The following is a 13,745-nucleotide window of genomic DNA, read 5'->3' as shown; positions in this document are numbered from 1 at the left end:
TATTTATTGGTCAAATAAAACAGTACCCATGACTATTTTTTATTAGTCAATGGACTAAATAAAATTTTCAGTGTGGGTCAGAGCACTTGTGCCCACAGTCGGCTCTACACACACATAACACACACGTGCTGGCGCTCAGCGCTGCATGCATAAGCCATGCGTCGCTATCGCTGTCGTGTTTTGACACAGCTCTGCTTCGACGATACTTGCCTACAATACAAAATGTAACATCCATTTTCCCCCCTCTCTGTCACCCTTCAGTACACATGATACAATAATACAAATGTATTGTTCTGGGTTGAGAGTAAATTGAATCACAAAACCAGCAATGTAAATGTTCATAGTTGAACGTAACATTTTATTGCATTGTTAACCATGGAAGTTCCTACCTCCATGTTGTTAACCAAAACTAATGCAGCAGCTGAACTACACTGCTGTTCTGGGCAAGTTTTTTCCTGTAATTTCAATCAAGTCACAAATCATTAAAACAGTAGCTCGTTAATTATCAGTGAATTATGACATTAATTTTGGTCAATTTGCATGCATTTGCACACATACCGGTAACTACCCAGTTTGAAACAAGTTTTAGTGGTGGGGTCATTTAAATTACCAAAGGAAGACTCCACCCAAATTTCATACCAATATCTCATTCGCTTTTCCAGTTATGGCAATTTTGTATATTGATAAGGTCTAATCTGCATAATCTTGACTTAAATATTGACAGTTTTGCATTAAAGTCTGTATTTGCGGTCCCATATCTCACAGAATATATGGCAAGTGAGTGTGCAATTTTTTTAGGTGACGAACTCTCTAGCGTCTTTCATTTCCTGAAACAAAATAGACAAGGATGCATTACTTTTCAAGTTATTTCGATGTAAAAATGGCAGAAATATGGACAAGTTCAATGTGTAGACAGTTGATTGGCATCACAAATTGACACAGGCATTTTTGTGCTGTCCTCACCACTCTAGTTGGTTTGCCACACAATGATACTCATGGAACTGTGAGGTACAGTTGTTTGGCAGCACAATCTGTACTCTGATATCTCCCTCCAGGGGTAGTTAATGCAGTGCACAAAATGGCACAGCTGTGCATTTTTGTGCTGGTGACCGACTGACCCAAAGAGTGACTCTTGCATAGGAGGGTTAAAAGTTAAGTGACCAATTGGTGCAGATCAAGAAAACTCTGAGAGACAGTTTGTAATAGGTGGCATCGCCAAGGGTGTAGGGACATAGTTTAGACATACATGTACATGCAGGCCTATTAAGCAAAATTCTTGCACTGTTAGATTTAGAGTGGAAGCCATGGGCAAAATCATGGGGCTGAAATGTTGCAGAAAACCCTCATGACCACCCCTGACTGAATAGATGAAAAACGTTCTCACTTCTCAGCGCATGGTCAAGGAGTAAGAAATGCCAGTGGATTCTTCAACATTTCTAGGTGCTTGATCGTATTGCATTTTCTCCCCTTAATAAATGTCAGTCCCCCACCACCAAAAAGAGGCTACTGTAGTTACATCACTGTTTGTATTGGAGTGAATATGGACTGGTCCAGTTAGTGCCGCCCTTGTGCACATTGACCAATTAGAGCCACATAATTTATTTTGTATGATAGTTTGTAATTGAACTGTTTATTCCTTCAGTATTGGACGTCCCCACTTGACACGTAAGCGTGCTTTTAGGAGGCATCCACCGCTCAATCCCCCAATAGCTATCCTTCTCATTGTCATTACATTTTCTTAATGTTAATGAAGCGACACGACGATCGGGGATGCCCCGGGTCGAACCCCTCCTTAAAAGGGATTCAGGTCTACAGCATCAAAGGGACCCAACAGTCACACACTTGATATGTTACATCAGAATTTTATTCGCTGACCAGGAATTCCCAAGGGAAAAACACCCTACAATGGCACAAAGTAGAAAAAATAAAATCGCTATGACTTTTCCATAAATAAATTAATAAAATAAAATTCCACTATTGATACATATGTAATGGCACACACAAAATAGTTTCATGTCCCTTGACATCTCAAACCGGGCAATAATTAATGTATAGTTTCCTCACCCACCGTGACGACCACTGAATTTTTAAGTCAATGTGCACAGGAGCGACACACCGGTACGTACGGCACACTATAGACTGTGAATTCAATGTGTTGACAGAGAGAAATTTTAAGGCCCCCCGACCAAACAAAACTTTCCATTGCTGTGGCCAGGTCAATTGAGGGCGCTGTGCACGTGACAACTCATTCAGTGTACTTTATTAAATTAGTGCATTGTTTTAGTTGCCAGTCCAGAATCCCTCCGTTGATCATCATTATTTTATTCTGCCACAGCGAACTGGAACCCTGGGTACCCCCTTTGACCCCAGTACCCCGGCATACCCTGGTAACATTTGGCGACCTTGCCAGCACAGGGCAGACTGATGGGAACGGCGAGGGCCTGAGCATGCTGATACGTAGCTGAGGGAGTAGTTTGACCATCGCAGTTACACCAGGAGTCAGTTTAGCAGAATGACGGCCGCCAAGTCACTCATAGAGTTTGAAAAGGAGGTGAAGGCAGGGCTGTACCAGCTGCAAGAGCAACTGGTGGAACTAGTCAAGTCTTTGGACATTGAAGATGGCACTGCTGGAAAAGACCAACGAGGACTCATCCGCCATATCCACCGATACCTTGACAGTTCGGAAATCGAGGAGAGGGATGATGGTGGGTTGGCCCTCTTCAAGGTACTCAAGACAAAGCTCGATGGCCTAGCTACCCCTACCAGACTCTGAGAAAAGTGGAGGAAAAACGACCACCTTGACCGTAACCGAAGCAGCACTGAGACGCGACTTCAAAATTCTGGGGCAAATCGGATCAGCAGGCCAGCCAGATAAGCTTTCCTTCTGCAGTTTAGCCCGAAAAAATTGAAGATGGGCTACAGAAGGGCTTCTCCCATCGAGAGATAATCTCTTCGGTGACCTGTGCAGTTACTCAAGGGTTACCATTACGAAGCTACCTGGAGGGACGAGCGGAGAATACCTTTCCCCAACTACGTCGAGTCCTCCGTGCCCATTTTCGGGAGAAGGATGCCATTGATCTGTACCAGGAATTGGCTGCAGCAACCCAGCAGCCACGAGAATCGGCTCAAGATTTTGTTGTCCGTGCCATTAGTCTGCGTCAGAAAATCCTGTTCGCCAGCCAAGAGGACCAGTCCACACTACACAACGACCAAGAACTTGTCAAGAACACTTTCCTGCAGAGTGTTTGGACGGGGTTAGCCCCAAATCTCAAGGGAGAAATGAGGCAATATTGGGAAAAAACCCAAATCACTGACGAGGAGCTACTCGAAGGTCTGAATGTGGTGACTAGTCTGGAGGAGAAGCGTCTTCAGAAGCGAGCGTCGAAAGTTAAGGTCAGCAGCATCGCTTCTGATGACTTGCAGAATCCTGATGGTGTGGAGAATTTGGTCAAGGAGATAAGGGAGTTGAAGGCATCGATTGCAGTACTGCAGCAGAACAAGGATCCAAAGAAACAAGACAGACATACCAGAAACAGCAGAAAGCGTCCATCCTGTTCCCGGTGTGAAGAAGCAGGAAAGCCAGAGGGTGCAGTCATTGTTTCAAGTGTGGAAGCACCGAGCACTATGCCCGTGGATGGCAGGGAAACGACAAACAGCTACTCCTGAGGGACGAGAAGTAGCTAGCAAACCAGTAAAGTCCCTAAGATGTTTTGGATGTGGGAAAAATGGATTTGATCAAGAACATGAAACTTTGTTTAGACTGTCATGATACTTCGTACTGTTCCAAGGGTTGCCAGCGCAACAACTGGAGTGAGCACAAGAAAAATTGTTGTCAGTTGCAGGAGTTAAATCGTACAGCTCATGCCGGGAAAAAGAACTGCAACAGAACTATGGTATGTCATATCACACCAAAACACCACGACAACCTCATAAAACTAGTCGGCCAAAAATGCATGGTCCTCTGCACGATAGAAGGGAGGCCCTCTGGGGTCTTGTGGGACACCGGTTCGCAAGTGGCCATGGTCTCTCAGAATTGGTTGGAGAGGAATGTGCCCGGGCTGACCTTCGGAGTACCAAGGACCTTGTTGACCCAGATTTCCAACTCACAGCAGCAAATGGGACACCCGTACCATTTGAGCGGTGGACACCTTTACGACTTACATCCAACGGTGAGGGACACACCCAGGAAATGATTGTCCCATTTCTGGTCACCAGGGATGACGTACCTGAACCAATAATTGGATATAACGTAATTGAGGAGATTATTCACCTGTCCTCCAGTGACGACAGTCTTTTGGGATTGTTGTCAGCAGCCTTTCCGAAGCAGACAAAAAGGGGGGTGACCACCATAGTTAACCTCATCCGTGAGAATAACCCAGATGATTTTGGAGTAACAAGGACAGGAAAGTCACCTCTCACCATCCCAAAGAACCGGACTATTGAAGTCACCTGTATTATTCGCACTGGTCCCCTACACTAGACAAGAGTTACGGTGTTCGAGCCGAATATCCTGGGCAATTTACCGGATGGCTTGCAGCTTGACGAGTGCATTGTCCAGCTGAAAAAGGGATCCACTAGCCGTGTGAAAATCCCAGTGAAAAACCATACATACAAAGACATCATCCTTCCGCCACGCACTTTGTTGGGACATTTACGACTGACGCGCTCAGTTTGCTCTGGTGGAATAAATCCACTACCCAGCATGAATAGTGTCACAGTTGGAGACAGTGAGAGGGATGACGCACTGACCCCAGAGAGTGAACCATCTGTGTGGGAATCATTTGACCTGTCCAACCTGAGTGAAACCCAGAAAGAAACGGCGTTAAAGATGTTGCAGGAAGAATCTTCAAGTTTCGCAGAAGCTGAGAGCGATGTGGGGTCCATCCCAGAATTGCAGATGAAGATTCACTTAACAGATGATGTCCCAGTACAGCGAACCTATCAGTCCATCCCACGAGCCCTCTAATCAGGAAGTGAAAGCCTATCTACAGGATTTGATAGAAAGGGAATGGATTGTAAAATCCCAGTCGCCTTACGCATCACCTGTCGTGTGTGTGAGGAAGAAATGCGGAGAATTGCGTCTCTGTGTAGATTACTGCGACCTCAATAGGAAAACTATTGATGACCGCCACCTGATACCTCGTATTCAAGACGTCTTAGATGGCCTGGGAGGAAACCAATGGTTCAGTACCCTTGACCAAGGCAAGGCTTACCACCAGGGGTACACGCATGAAGGTAGTCGGCACAAAACGGCTTTCGTTACCCCCTGGGGCCTACATGAGTGGGTCAGGATTCCATTCGGACGTAAGAACGCACCGGCCACGTACCAACGTTGCATGGAACACCTACTGGATGGACTCAATCACCAAATATGTGAAGTCTACCTTGACGATATAATAGTGCACAATGCAAGTTTCGAAGAACATGTACAAAATCTTCGAACTGTCCTACAGAGGCTACGGGAACACGGAGTGAAGATGAAGGCGAAGAAGTGTCACCTTTTCCAAAGCGAGGTACGGTACCTGGGCAGAATCATTAGCAGTGAAGGCGACAGACCCGATCCCAAAGAAACAGCGGCACTGCAATCCCTGAAGACAAAGACACCACAAACCATTGGTGATCTTCGAAAGCTACTTGGCCTTACGGGGTACTACCGCCGCTATTTGAAGGACTACTCCAAACGTGCCCGGCCCCTATTTGCACTGATCACACCAGCACTGTCTACTGAAGCCTCGAAAGCCAATGGAAGTAGGGTGAAACAGAAAAACAACATGAGGAGAAAACAAGGGCAACTTTCATCCAAGACGCCGATCCAATGGCTGCCCCAACATCAACAACTAATGAACTCATTCCTAGATGAACTATCAAGTCAACCGGTGATGAGCTACCCAGATTTCAGTCTCCCGTTCGTGCTACATACTGATGCGTTTGAGGACTTTCAGTCAAGTAAAACGTGTGTGTTTCCATTTTTATATTAAACTATTTTTAAACTTCTCCATAGCGTTTTCCCAGTGCTTATCCGAAACTTGAAATAGATCTTTCACTTTAGATTCGGTTTCCCCAGTTGTGTCGTGATAACACACCGCGATTAAAGCCTTCAACGGTTTACCTCTAGAGATCTTACCGTTTAAAACTTGGTTCAACTTATATTCTATTTCACCCGCTTCGCCGTTTTTAAAACAACTGTTGTACTTCTGCAACGTTTTTCTCGATTTTGGCGGCTTGGGTTTCCTCCAAACGGGATGCTTGTAATATCTATCTCCCATGTCTGCTGGGGTGTGCGAGGAAACCCATCCAAAAAATAGACCGCAATGTTTACACGCGTATCTTTCGTCCATTTCAAGTATTTGGTGGTTACAAGGTGGCCTCGGTTGACTTTGTTTTTGAGATCCCGCTATGTGTACTTCCTTTAGATTCAACAAGTGGCAAAGTTCCGCATCAATCATTTTATATAAGGGTTCATTTATTTAAAGTAAAAAAAAAATTTAACCCCTGTTAGTATAACCAAGGTTAAATTGATTTTCACTAACTTTTCTTTAATCAAACGCTTCCCAAAAGCATGTTTTTTCTTTAACCGTGAGCATAGCCGCCGTTACTCGGTATCTGACACTCGCTCCGCAAGAAAGTGAACCGTGGGCACCAAAATAAATATCTTTAGGAGAGATCAAAGAGACCGCGTGGCATTTTTTATTTGCAAAAAGAGCGCGATCGATTTCTTCAAATGACTTATCCACCACAGAGGCATCATAATCGATCTTAACGTACATCCTACTTTTATCGGTAAAAGCTGGTTTAACTAAGCAATTGATCCTATTGGGTATGTCGTCTAGTTTTTGAGACACTTTAAAAGAGTTACGCGTACTCGCGGTTAGATCTTCTAGCACCTCGTCCGTTAGGTTTTCAAAATAATTATAAACTTCGTCATTTACACGTAATAGCAACGATTCGGTCTCGGGAGATATATGATCAAATTTGATCTTGACCAGTAGGTTCCTCAGTACCATATTTGTAAACTGGGTTGACTCCGTAACAAGGGTCTTCGAGTCTAATCAACAGTTGTTTGTTTTGCCCCTTGTGGTGATAAGCGATCTTAGAAGAACACTTTGTAGGTCTTAAAATGACTAAATGTTTAGGATCAAAGGGACCATAGGTAATTTTTGGGTTTTTGTTGCCGGCATTTAGACGTTCGTGGTCAATTGAGACGATATATATTTGAGTTGACATTGTTCTATTTATATATATATTTTTTTTAATTTTTTCTCATTTTTATTCGGGCGGGATTTCTACTTTAATTAAATTTTCGACGTCAGCGTCGTATTTAATAATTAATCCAATTTTATATAAGTCCGCATCGAGTTTAGTCGATGAATCGGGCAGTGACTCGTTCTCTCGCGCGTGCCCCAGCTTTTTATGCTTGCTGTCTACGAGCACCACGTGATCCATTCCTTCCAACTCGACACAATTTACGCAGCAGGTGCAGTAGGTACAACCAAAACATTCAATACAATGAGCACACTCGTAACAGTCCTCGCAACTGTCCAAGGCATTTGAATTTCTGCAGTCGTATGAATTAAAACAAGCCACGCAATTTATACATCTACCGCAATCGTCGCTGGTGGAGCAGTCCTTACATCTGACGCAGTCTTGGCATTCATGACATTTGTGGCATTCTTTACAATCGGTGCATTTGCGTAAACTTTTGGAAATTAAACAACGAAAGCAATCGTACGAATCTATCAAGTCGATCGAATTTCTTGTGTCTTTGCGAAAATAACAATTCACGTTTGTAGTTTTATCTACCATTTATTTTTATGTATTTTTATTATTGTTTTTTCGGTTTTCTTTTTAATAATGGGCAAGTCGAGACTTGTTTGTGAGCGAGTGCCAGTCACGAGTTGTTTACAGCCGGGGTCAAAAGTTCAAGGTCAGTGAAGTGGAAATCCCCGGCGCTAGTCACGAGTTGTTTATAGCGAGCGGAGCGTGCGACGCCGGGGTCAAAAGGTGAGTGGGAATTCCCGGTGAGTGCGATGGGTGAAAGGGGGTGAAAAGGGCGTGTGGTCCAGAACTGTCCCTCTCCTACTACTGGCCTAAATAGAACCTTTAGCGAGGAGACAATGAGAAGGTACTGTTTTAGCCGTGGGAGAACACCCCTAAAGAATATTCTAAAACCCACGAAATCAAGTAGGGACTGAAAACTCAATCCACAATGGTATTGTTGCAAATGTATTTAATTATATACATACATTCTTTAGACGTTTGCTTCACTGAAGTTATTTTTTGTTATTTGTTCATGTAGGCCTAAAGAAATCAATTTAATTCAGATGCTAAAAACTATCAAATCGTTTCGCTGCCGTTGAAATTTCTTAAACCAAACATTCAAGTACGTTGGTGACTGTAGTATTTTTTTATCTCTTCGACGTTATTAGAACACAATGAGGTATTCACATGTCGTCTCCCTGGTCACTTCAATTGCATGCCTTGTGACAAGGAAGCCGTGGGAAACTTCAGCTACGAAACTGCAACAATATATGGGCCAAAACTGCGAAAGACTTTAATTTCAAAAATGCCTTCAGAGGAGGTGGTTGATAAATGGCGTAAAAAGCAATTCGCTCACATTTGATATCGCTCTGCCACAAAGACAACAACCTTAGCGACGAGACAACGGTTAGGCTTAATCAAAAGTCACTGCAAGCTCAAGATCAAAAGTTCGCATGAAGATGTTACTGTCTTCTCAGTTAAACCAGTCCCATGATGAGGCTACTTATGTTATGTTCCACTGAATCTGAAAAGATATTTTTTCCTTGCAACCGGGCTCCTGGACTCTGCCTGAGCGTATTTTGTCTGTGTTGTTATGGAGTGTATACAATTTCGACGAGTTTGAATTGTACTCACTGTATTTGTATTTAGGTATTTTAATGAGCTTGATATACCTGAATTGTATATTATGTAGCTCTGTATTTCATGTAATTTTATAAGCGAGAAAAATAATTTCCCTTCGGGGATGAATAGAGATTCTAATCTTATCCCTAAGTCTTCACAGTGATTCTGCATCCTTAAACCAGTCAAATAATGTTACTGTTCATGCCTCACCGAACGATGTAACAAAGAAAAACTTCTTAATCTTGGCCAAAGTGCATGTACACGTAACACATCCACCATCCTGTCTCCCCTTAAACTCTTAGGGCGTAGTTGTGTTAGTTTGTATGGTAAATTTCCATCCTTCAACAATCCAGCTATCACGACACTGTTGTGTAAATTTTCCTGCACTGTCCGCAAAGAAACATAGTGTAACGGACAATTGTATACCCCTTTTCATGTTTTATTGCCATGTTAATCTTTCGTACGCCGCCGGCGGCGCTGGGGGCCGCCGGCGGAGTGCCCTGACCTGTTTCTCTTGTGCTGGGTGCGCACCGGAAATTGGGTTCTATTTTCGGGGCGTCGTGGTTTGGCGGGCGCGGGAGGGAAATTGGAAAAGTGCCAGGGCGGCCTTGAAATTGTTATACATTGTGTTACGCTGTTTCTGTTTTTAAAATTTTTTTAGCAGTTGTTGTTGTTCTGACGGCCGTTTTAGAGGGTCGTGCACCGAGTTGGTTGATGAAGACAAATAAATTCATTGTTGGAAGTCCTGTATTCCCTCTCCTTTCCGTTACTGGGTTTTGAGGGGCAAGATCACCGAGGTGTACGCTACATTTGGTGGCAGCGGCGGTATTTTCTAGGATTTCCACTGACGCTGAAGCTGATGGCAAGTCGCATGGCGTCCACACGGAGCATCGCCGAAGCCATCGACGGAATTTCCAGGGACATTGAACGGCTTGAACGCTCCCTGACAGAGAGCTCCCGACGGGGCACGTATGGTTCCAAATCTGGACATAAAAAGCAGCGGCTTTTGTCAGAGACACCAAGCCTCTTTACGGAGGACGAGTTGGACCGGCCAAAGAAACCTCGTAGCCTGCGAAGACACCAGAGACAACTCGCTGAGGACCTTCGTAAACAGTGGCGGGCAGTGTGTAGCGAGTCAGACAGTGAAGGTGAACACCTCTCTGATGCAACTGTTTATCAGCTCCCAGTGTGTCCTAACGGGATAAGCAGCGGCCGTACGCCTCGTCATGCGGGCAGTCACACGGCAGTGCACACGGCCACCGCTATTAGCGGATCCAGTGCTGCAAAATGCAGTTGGCCAGCACCCAAGCGAGGCATGCACCGGAGCAGTACCGCGGGTAAAGGCCAGGGAGTACGATGGTGCCTCTTGCATTGAGGATTACCTTGTTCACCTTTCGAGAGTGAGTGAGATCAATGGCTGGAGTGACAAACAGCGAGCCAACTACCTGCTGGTGGCGCTGAAGGGGCCTGCATTGGAGGTCGTCTGCTCATTGCCGAAGGAGGTACTTTCGTCCTATGGCGAACTGGTAAAGGCCCTTGAACGTTGTTCTGGAACAGCAAGCCAGCAGATCAGACATCAGGCCGAGTTGACATCTCGAAGAAGGCGTCCGGGCGAGACCGTGGCTGAACTTGGGCAGGCCATCAGGAGACTGGTCCGACGTGCCTTTCCTGATAGCGGGACGACCTTCCAGGAGGACTTTGCTATCGAGATGTTCAAGAATGCTCTGGACGGTCTTGAACTGAAGCGCGCCCTTTTTCAGGGAAAACCGTCGACACTGGATGAGGCAGTAGAGATCGTGGCCGAGGCTGAAGCCTGGTGCAAAGCTGAGAGAATTGGACGGTTCAGACCCTTGACAGCAGAGCTCAACGAGGAAAAATCCCTGGGCCCCTCGGGCAATGAGGACGTAGCGGCAATGTTGCAAGAACTGTTACAAACACAGCGTCGTGGACAAGCAAAGAAGGAGAACTGAGACAGGAAAGCTACCCTGACGAAAAGGGATCGTTTCTCTTCTTTTTCAAACATGGAGGCATTTCACTTTGTATTGACGGAACCAACTCAACTGGTGCTTGTCGAATGGTCAGTGGCAGGGGTCGAGAAGCAAACACAACAATGAAGGCGATAATAGAGCAAGGCAGGCCTCATATTTGTCTTTTTGCTCTAAAAGACATCCAGGCAGGAGAGGAGCTGAGATATGATTATGGTGACAAAGATGTGCCATGGCGAAAAAAGTGACCTGGAATTTGACGAAGAAAGAACCATTTCTCGTTCCGAGAGACTCAGGCAGCAGAAATTATGCACACCTCTACTACGGGCATCAGAAGCATGCATCACTGACACCGACTATCAGGGTTTTTCGGTGCAGTTTATAAATAACTACATTGGGCGGGGAACATTTGCAACCAGGAATCTTCTGAAAGGAAAATTCTTACTGGAATATAGAGGGGAGCTGATCACCCATGCTGAAGGAGCAGCGGGCGGTGTCCCAGTCAGACGGGTGGTCACTGTAGAAGAGGAACTACCGTCGGAGGGGAGGCTGTACTTCGGAGGCAGATGGTTTTCCGCAAGCAGAACTCACACAGCTGGCCTGAGAGAATGTGAGCCGCCGGAGGAGTTCCGTCGGAGCCCTAGGGTGGACACAGCAACCGAAACGGAGGCCGTATTAATGAGGGAGGAATTCACCACGGTTACACGTGAGACGCTGGAGGAGCCATCTGGCCTGCGCACGTACAGGGAGACCGAATCAGTCGGCCTCAGAGAGCCACGAGATATTTGGTGGCGAACCTGGGACAGAGACAGTCTAAACGGCGAATAGGCCAGATAAACAAGTGACTATGCAGTGGGTAGACCTCGCTGACTGTTGTGTTCTTGTTTGATTTGGGAACCAACTTGGGGCCTAAATCAACGCTAACCAACATTCTTGCGGACACCCAGGTAGGCCTAAGCCTTTTGAAAATGAGTGAATATTAACATTGTTGTTTTGTGATGATTGTTTGACTCAATTTCTGTGTTTCTTCTAATTGTGTATAAAATTCTCCTTTTAATCAAGACAGTTGTTTTTCTAAATTGAGTGAATCTTAGAATTGTGCCCTATTCTGGAGAATAGGCTTTTTTCGTAGGAGTACAATATTCTCCTAGTAATGGTGTTCATCTTTATAAATACACATTGCGCTGTGCAATCCTCGGAGTATTTTTTTCTTTGCAGTTCTTCTGGAGTTGCCTTCCCTAACTGCAAGCGAGTTTCCTTTAAAATTTGAAGTAAAACTTAGTTTTGGATGGAAACAACGTTGAAACTGGAGCAATAATTATGCGTGTGTCATTTGTAAGGTCACTAGGGGAAGCTATGTTCGTTTGTACTCTGCTTGTATTAATGTAATGAATAAACCTGTGTATTGAGTTTTTCATTAGACTATTTGCTAGAAACGTAAGCCTAGATGTATTGTTTTGCATAAGGTAAGTTCTGCCTTTTGTAAAGTTCCGTGGTTATGGACTACGTACATGTAGTTGGCCTTGCCTTAATATAAATATTAGCATATCTGCAAACTTCAATTTAACTTTCCGACTGCTAATTAGTCATTTACTCTATACACTATGCCTTTGAGATATTTAACGTTAGCAGCTTAGCCTTACACCTTTAGAGACAACGCTTTTGTAAGTTTTCGTATGTACATGATAGAGATGTAATATCCTGAAGTCCTTTGTACACGCGAACCTTTAATCTGTATATGAACCACATGTACACTGTAACTGCCTTTCTGAATTGTAGTAGTATTAGTCGTGATCTCACAGACTACCTTCTGTGTACGTTCTCCGTTTACTTGCATTGCAGATTAAGTCTTTTTTCCCAACCTGCTTGTAATTGCTATATACGCGTCACTGAAGTATTAGGGCTCAATTCATTTCCAGTTGTCATGATATGCAAAGCAATTTATTTTTGTTACCGAGTTTTGTATCATTTGAACTTGGCCACCTAAACATTGTATGTATCCTTTGTTTATTTTAAGTCTATCTTGTGCAGACTCCACGAGGAATATAATGCGAGCCTATCTATGTACAGTACAATAAATGCCATGATGTATTGCCAGTTTGATTGGTTGCGTTTGCTTTGAGCAGAAATCAGGAGATGAGGACGCGCCTTTCTATTGCCCGAAGTGGAAATCCTCTAGGATGTCCAGGAGAGATCTCGCCAGAAGAACACCTCAATCGGCGCAAAATACCGAAGCACATAATGACAAATTCCACCCAATGCTTTCTTTAGACAAACAGGTGTTGAACCACCGACTAAAGGGGCTGATTCTACTGATAAGGACGTTAACTCCCCAAAGAATCTTTTCCTACCAAAAGTAAGGTTCCATCAGTGTCTCGGCAACAAAGTGGTCTAAAATAAAACCACTTTGAAAAAAAAGTAAAAACCAAGATATGTAAGCAATAGAGGGACATTCTGTACCAAAAATTCATTCAAGCAACATAGCGGGTACCTTTTTCTTATCTTAATTTGGCAAGAACGACGATCGCTGCGGGCCGTCCGTCGCTGAGCCCAGATGTTAAACCTCACTGGCAGGAGCCCCAGTTATCTCCAACAAGAATACATAAGTTCAGACACACACGCCTTCGATATTTTATCACCCTACGACCTGAATTATCATCAGAGTTCTCCCGGACGAGGAAAATTGAAAAGTAAAACCTTGGAATAGACAATATGTTTAAACGATTTAGTTTACATTTACGTACGTGTACAGCTTCATATAGTGTGGTTAGCCCACTAATGCAACTGAGGCAAAAAACGGCTGTAGGGAAGGTAACGGCCCTTCCATGAAAGCAGTTGTTAAGTGCAAATTCCAGAACTATTTCCAATACATTTTAACAC

At 44.4% G+C, this 13,745-nt stretch overlaps 1 long non-coding RNA gene across 1 annotated transcript in view; it reads left to right on the top strand.

The window, feature by feature from the left end:
* Positions 1-13,745, top strand: part of LOC147797773 (uncharacterized) — a 461,720-nt gene that overhangs the window by 424,240 nt on the left and 23,735 nt on the right. The gene's annotated exons all lie outside the window — the stretch shown is intronic.

This window comes from Acanthaster planci, linkage group LG10 (assembly GCF_054643075.1).
Source record: "Acanthaster planci isolate LZ-2023a linkage group LG10, COTS_SCS, whole genome shotgun sequence".
NCBI classification, from domain to species: domain Eukaryota; kingdom Metazoa; phylum Echinodermata; class Asteroidea; order Valvatida; family Acanthasteridae; genus Acanthaster; species Acanthaster planci.
Note: the sequence above shows the minus strand (reverse complement) of the source record. Positions and strands in the feature narration are given on the sequence as shown.